We start from the raw sequence: 14,795 nt of genomic DNA on the forward strand, positions 1-14,795 counted from the left end.
CCAGCTTGTACATAATTGATTCTAACCAGTTTTTGTTTTGTCCTTGAGGGCTGTGTCACTCTTTTAATGGCTGTGCCCTGCCCTTCCCACTCATCTCCCCACCACCCTGAATTAACGGAGCATGAAAAGGCAGATGACACCACCCTTACGGCAGAAAGCAAAGAACTGAAGAGCCTCTTGATGAAAGTGAAAGAGGAAAGTGAAAAAGTTGGCTTAAAACTCAGCATTCAGAAAACTAAGATCATGGCATCTGGTCCCATCATCTCATGGTAAATAGATGGGGAAACAATGGAAACAGTGAGAGACTTTATTTTCCTGGGCTCCAAAATCACTGCATGTGGTGACTGCAGCCAAGAAATTAAAAGACGCTTGCTCCTTGGAAGAAAAGCTATGACCAACCTAGACAACATGTTAAAAAGCAGAGACATTACTTTGCCAACAAAGGTCTGTCTAGTCAAAGTTGTGGTTTTTCCAGTAGTCATGTATGGATGTGAGAGCTGAACTATAAAGAATGCTTAGCGCCGAAGATTTGATGCTTTTGAACTGTGGTGTTGAAGAAGACTCTTGAGAGTCCCTTGGACTGAAAGGAGATCCAACCAGTCTATCCTAAAGGAAATCAGTCCTGAATATTCATTGGAAGTACTGATGCTGAAGCTGAAACTGCAATATTTTGGCCACTTGATGCAAAGAACTGATTCATTGGAAAAGACCCTGATGTTGGGAAAGATTAAAAGCAAGAGGAGACCGGGGTGACAGAGGATGAGATGGATGAATGGTATCACCAACTCAATGGACATGACTTTGAGTAGGCTCCGGGAGTTGGTGATGGACAGGGAAGCCTGGCATGCTACAGTCCATGGGGTTGCAAAGAGTTGGACATGACTGAGTGACTGAACTGAACTGAAAAGGCAAGACAACAAAATGTGACGCATGACCCTTAACTAGAGCCCAGATACCAAAACTGGAAGGTGTAAGGGACAGTTGGGGATAATTGGTAAAACTTGAACATAAGTTGTATATTAGAAACTCTAAAGTCAAATGGTAGAGGGCATAACTCTTCTGTATTTCATTTAAATTTTTCAGCAAACCTTTGAAAAAGCAGGACTTAAAAATATTAGCTCAAGACCTTGTGTTATGGGTCGTGTTATGTCCCTGAAAAATATGTGGGGCTTCCCTGGTGGCTCAGGCATAAAGACTCCACATGACAATGCAAAAGATACAAGAGATTCAGGTTCGATCCCTGGGTCAGGAAGATCCCCTGGAGGAGGAAATGACAACCCACTCCAGTATTCTTGCCTGGAGAATTCCATGGACAGAGGAGCCTGGTGGGCTACGGTTCGTGGGGTCACAAAGAGTCAGACATGACTTAGCAAGTAGAACACTAAAGCACTATCATGAAAAAGATTTATTGAAGTCCTAGTCCCTTTGACTTTGGAGTATGACCTTACTTGGAAATACAGTTGTTGCAGAGTAATTTGTTTTCATTAGATCCTACCGCAGGAGGGTGGGCTCAGTCCCGCGTGACTGGTGCCGTCATAAGAAATGGGGCAGAGACACTGAGACACACAGGGAGAAGGTGACCTGGTGAGGAAGGAGAAGTGATGGATCCACAGACCAAGGGATGCTTGCGTGAAAACCACATGGCAACACAGAGAGATGACTCCGGCCACAGATTGTGCTAAATTCTAGGCTTCTAGAATGTGATCCTGACACAGAGCAGGATCCGATGATGCTTCCCCCCTCCCCACGTCCTCTGCCTGCCTTTTGTCTGTGAAAAACTTTAGTCAAAGAAGAAGTTTGATCAGAGAAATGAGAACATGTGAGAACTAAGGAAAACAGACAAAGGAGACCAAGTACTAATAATGTGGCCATTAAGCACAGTCAAGGACCTTGAGTGCTTTCTCACGGGCTCTAGATGATGCTGTGAGCTGTATCCCGTGAGCTGCCTTATAGATACTGAAACACCAGGAGGAAGAAGCTAACTACGTGGCAACCAGACTCTACCCATGATAGAAGCTGCCACAGTTCGAAGAACTGGCCACAAATGCATGGGAACAAATGGACCCTGGAACTGAAGATTAACTGTACCTAAAATAACCAAGATGATACTGGTCAGACCACCAATGACCAATTTGAAGCTGCGTGCAGCACTGTCAGAGCTGCACGTAGCCCCCGCATGCACCCCCCCACAACTCTGTAAAAGCTTTCACTCTCTGCCTGTCAGGGGTAGGGAGTCGGCCTTTGGACAGATGTCCACCACCCTTCCTCCCCTGCAAATTGCCAGCATCTGAAATAAAGCAAACTTTTCCTTTCCACCAGCCTGACCTGTTTATTGACTTTTGAGCAGCAAGCAGTGGACCGACCTCACACCTTTTGGTAATGTGATCCTTCCTTCAAGTAGTGAATGGCTTAGTAGGGGAGATAGTGAATTTTAATGTAAGTTTGAAAAAATTGTATTGACGTCAGCTCCTACAGGATCTTAAGTGGTCACCTTAAGAAATGTAATGGTTTCCCAGGTGGCGCTTGTGGTAAAGAACCCACCTGCCAATGTGGGAGATGTAAGAGATGCAGGTTGGATCCCTGTGTTGGGAAGATTCCCTGGAAGAGGTCATGGCAACCCACTCCAGTATTCTTGCCTGGACAATTCCATGGATGGAGGAGTCTGGCAGGCTATAGTCCATAGGGTTGCAGAGAGTCGGACACAACTGAAGTGACTTTGCGTGTACACACGCAAGAAATTTAGATTTAATTGGATATAAAAGGCTTCCCTGGTGGCTCAGATGGTTAAAAAAAAAAATACACCTGCATTGTGGGAGACCTGGATTCAATCCCTGCATCAGGAAAATCCACTGGAGGAAGGCATGGCAACTCACTCCAGTATTCTTGCCTGGAGAATCTCCGTGGACAGAGGGGCCTGGCGGGCTACAGGGTCACAAAGAGTTGGACACGACTGAGTAACTAAGCAGAAAATGAGGAACAATAATAGCTGACAATATACTACCCATTAAAGAGCCACTATAGACAGCATATTAAAAAGCAGAGACATTACTTTGCCAACAAAGGTCCGTCTAGTCAAGGCTATGGTTTTTCCATTGGTCATGTATGGATGTGAAAATTGAAAAAAGAAAAGAAAGCTGAGCACTGAAGAACTAATGCTTTTGAACTGTGGTGTTGGAGAAGACTCTTGAGAGTCCCTTGGACTGCAAGGAGATCCAACCAGTCCATCCTAAAGGAGATCAGTCCTGGGTCTTAATTGGAAGGACTGATGCTGAAGCCGAAACTCCAATACTTTGGCCACCTGATGCAAAGAGTTGACTCATTGGAAAAGACCCTGATGGTGGGAGGGATTGGGGGCAGGAGGAGAAGGGGACAACAGAGGATGAGATGGTTGGATGGCATCACTGACTCAATGGACATGGGTTTGGGTGGACTCCGGGAGTTGGTGATGGACAGGGAGGCCTGGCGTGCTGCAGTTCATGGAGTAGCAAAAAGTCGGACACGACTGAGTGACTGAACTGAATTGAACTGATGTGTCAAAAAAAATCCTGTATTTTATGATTTACTCTTTATAGCAATCCTCTGAGCATAGTAATCCTATTTACATTAAAACATGAGAAATTCAGGCACAAAGAAATTATATACCTTCTCTGAGATTTTGCAATGAGTAAGGGCTTCAATGTGAGTAGTATAATCTAGTAAGAAAGTCCATGATTTTAACTCATAAACTTCCTTCTCATTGGGAGATTTGGAGCATGAGTGTGTGTGAGAGAGAGAGAGAGTTCACAGTTACACATCAGGAAAATCCATCTCACTGCAGGATGGACTGAGAACCACTTTAATGAAAGCACCAGAATTAAGGTGACAAAAGAGACAGTGGAAAGGTGTCTGCCCTTCGCTAGGAATGCCTAGTTCCCACTTGGTTAACACCTCGTTAAGAGTAGAACTCTTGTCTTGTGACTCCCTTGGGCACTGAAGTGCTCTGTGACTGCCTGGAGCAGTGGGGGGTGCGGACAGAGGGGCGGGGAATAGGGGCAGACAATGTTGCCTGCCTTCCGGTGGGGGTTGACCGTGCCTTTCTTTGCTGGTGAATCCCTCCTCCCACTAAAGAGGCTAAAGGTATAAGACCCTTGTAACATATTCCTTTTTACAACCTGAGGGAGGGCACATGCTCCAATCCTGACCATGGGAACTGATTGGAAGTCTCCTGAGATTTTTTGCAAGATAGTTCTCCATCCAATGAGAAATGCAAAGAAGATCCTCTCCCCTCCATCCCTCTTTTTTTTTTTTCTGGAAGCAATGTTGTCTGATAGGGCACTTGTAGCTGCTATAGTCCCCTGAAACTCCACGAGAAGTTATGGTCAACACAGTGGGAAAAAGGATCTTCGGTGTCATTGCTGACCACTTCACTGAAACCCTAGAACTGGCCAGTATCTGATCATTCACTTTGTGACATGATAAATAAATTTGCTTGAGCCAAGTGTGTTAGCTGATAATTGATTGCCTGTCACTCCAAGTGCACCCTTTAGTACATGCTATTTTATGAACAACGGAATTCTTATAAGCAGTTCTCTTTACAATGAGCATGATGTTAAACTTTCTGAGTTGAAAACACTCTGGAGGGAAATCTTGAGAGCAAAGTCTCCCGCTGTTTCCAAAACAGCCACACCGCTGGTTTCTGCCCACCTCCTCCCTGACCTGCATGCTGATGGGTGACCTACAGACCAGCCTGGCCACCCCAGGGAACTTCTCTGCTATTCAGTGAGCTGAACCACACCTTATCCAATGAGATTCAAACCCCTTCAAGTTTGTCCTCCCTTGGTACTAGCCCTAGAGTACCATATAGAGTCCCCTTATATGTTATAACTGCTCTTTCTTCAGAGTTAATAGTTCTTCATACTGAAGTTCCCTACTTCGATCCTCTAATTGAACCCAGACTGCTATACCATGCTTAGCTGGCTTTCATATTACTTGCAGCCCAAAGCATGCCAACTGACAATACGGTGCAGCCCTTGGCAACTGTTTCAACATCACAGACAGAAGGCATCAGTGAAGATTAGAGTTTCTGTATTGGAAAGTTGGTGCTTCCAAAAATAGAAGAGGAAAAGTGGATTAGAAAAAAATGCTGTGTCTTTCTGTGCAGTAAAGAGTCAGGAATACCCAGAAAGAGGTGCCCTGCAGGCACTGGTAATACAGTGCTAAGCATGGCCAAGAAGTCGGAGCTGGGAGTAATTGCAGGGGAGACATTTGCAAAGATAGGAGCACTGGTGATGGGAAGAGTGACTAGACATCAACAGCGTCCAGTGAATAAAACAGCCCAGGGGGAGACCAAAGCGGTTCTTGGTGAACTTGGGATCTATTCTTGTTGTTCAGTTGCTCAGTCACATCCAACTCTTTGTGACCCCATGGACTGCAGCATGAACGCCAGGCTTCCCTGTCCTCCTCTATCTCTCAGAGTTTGCTCAAACCCAAGTCCGTTGAGTCAATAATGCCAACCAACTATCTCATCCTCTGTCACCACCTTCTCCTCCTGCCCTCAATCTTTCCCAGAATCAGGATCTATTGGAATATAACAAATTAGCTTCAGGTAACAAGCATCATTTATTAATTCTCACAAGTTTCTGTAGATCAGGAATTCAGACAGGGTCCAGTAGGGTTGTCTCCTTTCTGCTTCTTGGCTTCTGGCCCTCAGCTATAAGATTCGAGGCTCAGGGCTGAAATTATCTGAAGGTTCTTTTGCTCCAGCGTCTCATGGTTGGTGTTGGCTGTCGGCTGAGTCCTCAGCTGGAATGCCTTGGATGTGGCCTCGACTTTTGCCCTGAGCTCCTTCAAATGTGGTGGCTGGGCACCAAGTCAAGCAGAGAGAGAGAGAGAGAGAAGGGGTAGCGAGGGGGACTCAGCTCAGAAGTCCCAGATCACCGGTTTGGGGGAAAGTTAGTAGGCCCCCGCCGAGTCACAGGGAGGAACCCTGGACCCCAGCTCTCAATGAGCAAGTGGAAGGGGACAGGTATCAAGGTGTGGCCATGTTTGAAAAATGCAAAGTGCCCCCTTGGGGGGCACCATGTTTGTGAGGAAGAGAGAACAGGCCAGAAAAGGAGCAGAAGCACAGAAAGAAAACTGGGGGAGGCAAGAGGGAAGAGAAAGTTTCTGTGAAGTTCCCCTGGAGAACCGTGTGGAGCCTGCTCGGACACACCCCTGAGAATGAATGGCAGCAGCTGCGCTGTGGCAACTCCAGCAAGAATATCATTTTAGGTTGGTGGCTGGAAAGAAAAGTCCTCAGATTAATCATAGATATTCATTCAAGTCCTCCTGAAGTAAGTGAGAAGATGGGAAATACTGTTCTTCAACAAAACCGTGATCTGACTCAGGATATGGGCTGTGGTTTCCCCACGTCACAATCTTCTCTACAAGGAGAGTCAGGAGCTTGTGAGTAAATACAAGCCCTAGCTCTGTATTAGGGAGATGTGTCTGAGTGAGTGCCCTCGCAGAACTAGAACAGAAATGAGATGACGGTTGGATCACCATCTTTCTTTTCTGCACTCGCTCTCCACAAAGCGCATCATCCCACCAGAAGACAGTGAAGTTAATTCAACAAACACATATTGAGTAGTTTGTTTTTAATCGACACTGTACTGGCCCTAGGGTTGCCAAGGAGGCATAGTCCCTTCCTGGAGGGACTCAGAGATTGAAGACAAGAAACCAGTGATTTACTACTTAGTGTGATAAGGAGACAGGCAATTACCCACAGGGAACTAAGGGAGATGGAAGCTCCTCTAGAAATGCCCAGAGAAGATGATCTCGGAGTCCATACAGACAGAACACAAGGGAGAGGAAAGGATTGCGGAGGCAGAGGGGAGGTGCTCGTGAGGGAAGCTCAGGCCAGATTTTGAGGAACTTTGTGCTTTGCTGAAGAGAAGATAAGTCAGAGAGAGAAAGACAAATGCCACGTGGTGTCATTTACATATGGAATCTAAAATGTGACACAAGTGAACTTATCTTGAAACAGAAACAAACTCACAGGCGTGGAAAACAAACTTGTGGTTGCCAAGGCGGAAGGGGGCTGGGGAGGGAAGGACTGGGAGTCTGCAGACTACTGTATATATTTTCATCATAGGGGACCGGGATGCAATAGTAGGAAGTCAAGGAACACCTGGAGTAACAGGCACATTTGGCCTTGGTGTACAGAATGAAGCAGGGCAAAGGCTAAGAGTTCTGACAAGAGAACGCACTGGTCATAGCAAACACCCTCTTTCAACTCAACAACACAAGAGAAGGCTCTACACATAGACATCACCAGATGGTCAACACCAAAATCAGATTGATTATATTCTTTGCAGCCAAAGATGGAAAAGCTCTATACAGTCAGCAAAAACAAGACTGAGAGCTGATTGTGGCTCAGATCATGAACCCCTTATTGCCAAATTCAGACTGAAATTGAAGAAAGTAGGGAAAACCACTAGACCATTCAGGTATGACCTAAATCAAATCCCTTATGACTATACAGTGGAAGTAAGAAATAGATTTAAGGGACTTGACCTGATAGACAGAGTGCCTGATGAACTATGGACAGAGGTTCATGACATTGTACAGGAGACAGGGATCAAGACCACCCCCATGGAAAAGAAATGCAAAAAGGCAAAATGGTTGTCTGAGGAGGTCTTACAAACAGCTGTGAAAAGAAGAGAAGCCAAAAGCAAAGGAGAAAAGGAAGGATATTCCCGTTTGAATGCAGAGTTCCAAAGAATAGCAAGGAGAGATAAGAAAGCCTTCCTCAGTGATCAATGCAAAGAAATAAAGGAAAACAACAGAATGGGAAAGACTAGAGATCTCTTGAAGAAAATTAGAGATACCAGGGGGAACATTTCATGCAAATATGGGTTCGATAAAGGACAGAAATGGTATGGACCTAACAGAAGCAGAAGATATTAAGAAGAGGTGGCAAGAATACACAGAAAAACTATATAAAAAAGATCTTCACCACCCAGATAATCATGATGGTGTGATCACTCACCTAGAGCCAGACATCCTGGAATGTGAAGTCAAGTGGGCCTTAGAAAGCATCATTACAAACAAAGCTAGTGGATGTGATGGAATTCCAGTTGAGTTATTTCAAATCCTGAAAGATGATGCTGTGAAAGTGCTGCACTCAATATGCCAGCAAATTTGAAAAACTCAGCAGTGGCCACAGGACTGGAAAAGGTCAGTTTTCATTCCAATCCCAAAGAAAGGCAATGCCAAAGAATGCTCAAACTACTGCACATTTGCACTCATCTCACACACTAGTAAAGTAATGCTCAAAATTCTCCAAGCCGGGCTTCAGCAATACATGAACTGTGAACTTCCAGATGTTCAAGCTGGCTTTAGAAAAGGCAGACGAACCAGAGATCAAATTGCCAACATCCCCTGGATCTTCAAAAAAGCAAGAGAGTTCCAGAAGAACATCTATTTCTGCTTTATTGACTATGCCAAAGCCTTTGACTATGTGGATCACAGCAAACTGTGGGTGGAAAATTCTGAAAGAGATGGGAATACCAGACCACCTGACCTGCCTCTTGAGAAACCTATATATATGCAGGTCAGGAAGCAACAGTTAGAACTGCACATGGAACAACAGACTGGTTCCAATAGGAAAAGGAGCACGTCAAGACTGTATATTGTCACCCTGCTTATTTAACTTATACGCAGAGTACATCATGAGAAACGCTGGGCTGGAAGAAGCACAAGCTGGAATCAAGATTGCCAGGAGAAATATCAATAACCTCAGATATGCAGATGACACCACACTTATGGCAGAAAGTGAAGAGGAACTAAAAAGCCTCTTGATGAAAGTGAAAGAGGAGAGTGACAAAGTTGGCTTAAAACTCAACATTCAGAAAACTAAGATCATGGCATCTGGTCCCATCACTTCATGGGAAATAGATGGGGAGACAGTGGAAACAGTGTCAGACTTTATTTTTGGGGGCTCCAAAATCACTGCAGTGGCGACTACAGCCATGAAATTAAAAGACACTTACTCCTTGGAAGGAAAGTTATGGCCAACCTAGATAGTATATTAAAAAGCAGAGACATTACTTTGCCAAAAAAGGTCCATCTGGTCAAGGCTATGGTTTTTCCAGTGGTCATGTATGGATGTGAGAGTTGGACTGTGAAGAAAGCTGAGCACTGAAAAATTGATGCTTTTGAACCATGGTGTTGGAGAAGACTCTTGAGAGTCCCTTGGACTGCACAGAAATCCAACCAGTCCATCCTAAAGGAAATCAGTCCTGGGTTTTCATTGGAAGGACTGATGCTGAAGCTGAAACTCCAAGATGACAGAGGATGAGCTGGTTGGATGGCATCACTGACTCAATGGACATGAGTTTGGGTAAACTCTGGGAGTTGGTGATGGACAGGGAGGCCTGGCATGCTGCAGTCCATAGGGTCGCAAAGAGGCAGACACAACTGAGCAACTGAACTGAACTGAACTCAATAACAATAATAAAGAGGATTCATAAATAAACTCAAAGGATTTTTAGCTGAGTAGCCACATAATCAGATTTTTATTTTAGGCGGATCACACTGACCACCCTGTGAAGGACAAGTGTGGGGGTCACATGAGAGTGACTCACTGGAAGCAGGGAGGCTAGTTCAAAGACTGTGACATAACCCAGGTGTTAGGTTGAACTGTATCCCTCATGAAGACGTTAAAGTCCCAATCCTCTTCTCTGTTCATGGAATTTTCCAGGCAAAAATACAGGAGTGGGTTGCCATTTCCCCCTCCAGGGGATCTTCCAAACCCAGGGATTGAACCCGTGTCTCCTGCTTTACTGGCAGTTTCTTTACTGCTGAGCCACTGGGAAAGCCCATTAACCCAGAAAGAAACCTTATTTGGAAACAGAGCCGTTGCAGTGGTGCTGGGTCAAGGTGATGTCATTCTGACATAGGGCGGGGCCAAGCCGATGAGACAGGTGTCCTCATAGAAAGAACACGGTGTGAAGGGGCAGACGGGCACAGCAGGAGGACGCCAAGGGAAGGCGGGAGTTACGCCACCACGAGCCAAGGAACACCTGGAAGTTAGGAGAGACGCCTGGAACAGGTCCTTCCCAGGAGCCTTCAGCCGAGCCTGACCCGGCCAGCAGCTTGATCTCAGACTTCCAGCCTCCAGAACTGGGAGGTGCTGCGTTTCAGGGGCTCTCAGCCACCAGCCGCCAGTGTGGTACTTGGTTAGAGCAGCCCCAGGAAACTGAACATCAGGGTAGGATTTTGATGTGCGTTCCTATGAAGGCAGCAGCAGCCGCGGGAACAGAGAATAGAGAGAAGTACAAATTCAAGAGCTTGTGGGGGACCAGCGTGAAGGCTGGAAGAGAGGCACTGGGCTGACTCCCAGGTGTCTGGCAGGATGACAGGGTATTTGGTGATGTTAGCCACTGAAGAAGAGAAAATCCTCCTATAATACAAGCTCTGTGACTGTTTGGCTTGTGTTGGTTCCCAGGGTCGGACCAGTGACAGTGCAGGACCTAGATGTTTATTGAGTGAACAGAAAAACTAAGCGAAATAAGGACTATCTACAAATGCACATGGGGCTTCCCAGGTGGGTCAGTGGGTAGGGAATCAGCTTGCAATGCAAGAGACATAGGCAGATGCAAGTTCAATCCCTGGATCGGGTAGATCCCCTGGAGGAGGGCATGACAACTCATTCCGGTATTCTTGCCTGGAGAATCCCATGGACAGAGGAGCCTGGTGGGTTACAGTCCATGGGGTCACAAAGAGTCAGACACGACTGAAGCAACTGAACATGCACACACAGTACACACATAGATATTTTCAACATTTTCTCTTATCTCATCAAGTTTCAAAAGTTTCATTGTTGTTGTTGTTCAGTCGCTGAGTCGTGTCCTACTCTTCATGACCCCATGGACTGCAGCACGCCAGGCTTCCCTGTCCTTCACTATCTCCAGGAGTTTGCTCAAACTCATGTCCATCAAGCCGGTGATACCATCCAACCATCTCATCCTCTGTCGTCCCCTTCTCCTCCTGCCTTCAATCTTTCCCAGCATCAGGGTCTTTTCCAATGGGTCGGCTCTTCACATCAGGTTGTCAAAGTACTGGAGCTTCAGCATCCATTCCATATAACTTTTAAATATATAAATAAATGTTTATGTATAATCTAAATAATATATATTTATATAATAAATACTACCATGAGTCTTTTGACCCAATATGGAAGAATATATGTCAGTTAACTCTTGCTGCCTAACAAACAAACCCCAAACTTGATGACCTGAAATAGCAATAAGCATTTACTATCTCTCACTTTCTGTGGCTTGGCAGAGAAGTTCTGACTCAGTATCTCTCCTGAGGTTGCAGTTGAACGTGAATCAAGATTGCCATCACTTTAAGGTTTGACAGAGGCTGAATCTGCTTCCACGGTTCTCACTCACGTGGCCAGCAAGTTTGCTCAGCTGTTGGTGGGAGGCTTCGGCCCCTCTGTGTTGGGGGCCTCTCCCCAGAATTGCTTGAGTGTCCTCACAGCATGGTGACCGGGTTTCCCTCAGGGCAAGCAATCCAGGAAACCAAGATAGAAGCTGCAATGCCCTCTGTGACAAAACCCTCCAGTTTCATCACTTCGGCCGTCTTCTATAGGTCACACTGACCAATGCTTATGTAACGTGGGGGGAACTACACAAAAGCATGAATGCCAGAAGCTGAGGGTAACTGAATGTCCTCTTGGAGACTGGTTGCTATAGAAAGTCAGAGGAGAGAAGAGTGCATGATCAAGGAAAAACAGTTATCTTGGGTAAGTCTTTTTCGTGCTACTATATTCTTTTACTTCACTGCTTTCTCTTTCATTTCTAAAACTCACTTTCAGCAATAAAAATACTCATCAAGGTAATACGAATCAACCTTTCACTTATGAGAAGTTATTTTTTTTCTTCGGCTAAGACAGCAAAAGAGATGATTTACTATACACGTTATGTTCAGCCACAACTGAGAAGAGAACTAGTCCATAGTTATCACAGGTCCAGGGCAAAGGACCAAAAGGGACGGCTTTGATACGAGCAAGGTAGGTCTCTCAAAGGTGGTCAAGGCAATCAGAACAGCCATGGATGTTCCAGATCCGCTGAGAAGTTCTAGATAGTAGGCATGCAGGCCACAATTTGTACCAGCGTCCCTGGCCTCTGGCTTCCCTTGTTTCGGCTTCTGTGGCTTCCATGGTGTACAAGTTTACTTGGACCTCTGCCTCATCTTTCTTCTTTTGCGCTTCAGCCTGCGCATTCGCTTTTTCCTCCACTTCGCTCTCATGGTGCAGAGGTTTCTCAAAAGATGGCGCTAAGGCTGAGAGTGTGAAGTTATTTTTTGAAAATCTTTCATTGTATCCCAATGGTTAGAAATGGCAACCCACTCCAGTGTTCTTGCCTGGAGAATCCCAGAAGCAGAGGAGCCTGGTGGGCTGCTGTCTATGGGGTCTCATAGCGTCGGACACGACTGAAGCGACTTAGCAGCAGCAGCAGTTATCAACAAATTTTATTCCTATCCCAGTTGGTATTTGTGGTTTTTTTTTAATGGTGTGTCAGATATATCACGATAAATTCTCATGCCCCAACCTATTCCTCTGTTTATAGCAACAGGTGAACTTGTTCCTAAGAATTGAGTTCATCATTATGGACATATTTATTTCAGCAGGCCCATGTCTGTGATGCTGTGTACCAGCGACACACATCACAAAAAATGCAAGCGTATCCCAAGAAACTCTCCCAGTGGAACTGGTAGCAGAGAGAGCCTTGGCTTCTGAGTGACAGTCTGGCCGTGGCCTCCAATGAGCTCTTTGACTTTTGAGGTTATTTAACCTCAACCACACTTTCTTCATTTAGAACCAGTATCCAAAACTCTCTATTAAGACTAGATGGAAAATATTTTAGGTATTGTGCTCTCCATCATGACTGTTCAGCTCTACTATAGAAGCATGAAAGCAGCTATAAATCTACATAAATAAATGAGCATGGCTGTGTTTTAATAAAACTTTATTTACAAGGACCACCAGTTAGCCAGATTTGGTCCAAGGGCTATATAGTCTGCCAACCCAGAGCTAGAAAATAGACACATGTTGAGGATGTTGTGGTTGACTATTTAGTAATCTAAGCCAATCAAAGATGGCTATCTCCTGAACTGTATTAGCTTAGAAATGGACGTGCCCAACTCTTTCTGAATCAGTGAGACATGAAGAGTGGATTCCTGGAGGCTTCTGGAAAAACTGAGGTCCTTGCTTTCAAGAAAATGCTATGGCAGAAAGCTAGCCTCTCTCTCTCTCCCCCCAGGCATAAACAGGAAATCTCACAGATCTTATCACCACCAGCGGCCATCCTACCAGCCTTAGGGAATATCTGACAATGCAAATGGCAGAGAGAAACTTTTCTCTAGACTTTGCCTGTGAGCTAAAAAAAAAAGTCCAACTTCTCTTTATTAACTTTGAAATGGGTTATCTGTTATTTCAGCTAAAGGCATCCTACGTGAAAACCCCATTCAAAGGGTAGTTATGAGATCTAAAGATTTAAATGGTATAGCAGTGGGTATGACCAAGGCATGCCATTTATAGAGCTCAGCCAATATGAGTATTGGTAATATTAAAATAATCACACAAGTCCTCCCCAGAGTCATCACTGGATCTCAGTCACATTGCCAAGGACTTTGACATCTTTATTTCATTATAAATGAAATCTTCATCTCTCTTGAACAATTTTTTTATAATTGCAAACCATCACTTCTCCTCGCTTGAGATCCCCAACCAACGTGAGAAAAAAAACCTGGTGGGAAGAAACCAGCAGTAATTATTAGCCTATCAAAATGATGAAGCAGTGGGTGAAGGTTCTTACAAAACTAACTTCCTTTCTTCCTTCCTGCCTTCCTTTTCTTGAAAACAACAATGGGGAAAGCTGAGTTTGAGGGATGTGAGACTAAAGTCAAAAAAGCATCCTTCTTTGGACTTCCCTGGTGGGCCGGCGGTTAAGAATCTGCCTGCTAACGCAGGGGACATGATGCCGCAGGACACCTAAGCCCGCATGCTACAACTGAAACCTATACACCTAGAGTCCATGCTCTGCAATAAGAGAAGCCCCTGTAATGAGAAGCCCATGCACCGCAACCAAAGAAGCCTGTGTGAGCCACAAAGACTCTGCAGCCAAAAATCAACACATCAGTCCTCTTTGACTAGCCAGCCGTCTTCTGCCCCCAAGTAAATCATTGTGTACTAGGTCCGACCAGCCCTCAGAGAGGGTTTGCTGGTGGCTCAGAGGATTCCCTGGTGCCTCAGATGGTAAAGAATCTACCTCCAGTGCAGGAGGCCAGGGTTTGATCTCAGGGTCAGGAAGATCCCCTGGAGAAGACAATGGCAACCCACTCCAATATTCTTGCCTGGAGGATCCCATGAGCAGAGGATCCTGGCAGGCTACAATCCATGGGGTCACAAAGAGTCAGACTTGACTGAGCGACTAAGCATGCCTGTGGTTATTTATGAAGATCAAGAAGTACCCAGAAGCTTATAAAGTTAAAACGCTCACAGTCTCATTCTCCCTCTGTCTCTCCCTAGAGATGTTTTGCTCAAGTAGCAAATATTTTTTTTCTATTTATTTTTTTATCTTTCCACAATGAACCTAGTTCCATGATGATTTGAAATCTGAAACAAAGAAATTAAGCAATCCAATACAACATCTCATAAACTGTATTGCTGGCAACTGCTAGGTACAGTATACCAGAGATGGATCATAAATAGCCATTCTAACTTATCAAGAACTTATGACGTGCCAAGTATTACAGTGGCTGGT

General features: G+C 45.1%; 1 protein-coding gene across 1 annotated transcript in view; it reads right to left on the reverse strand.

Moving 5' to 3' along the window:
* The window catches only part of IGF2R (insulin like growth factor 2 receptor), a 192,630-nt gene that overhangs the window by 108,085 nt on the left and 69,750 nt on the right, over positions 1 to 14,795 (reverse strand). The window lies entirely within an intron of this gene.

Source organism: Odocoileus virginianus, chromosome 34, assembly GCF_023699985.2.
Source record: "Odocoileus virginianus isolate 20LAN1187 ecotype Illinois chromosome 34, Ovbor_1.2, whole genome shotgun sequence".
NCBI lineage: Eukaryota > Metazoa > Chordata > Mammalia > Artiodactyla > Cervidae > Odocoileus > Odocoileus virginianus.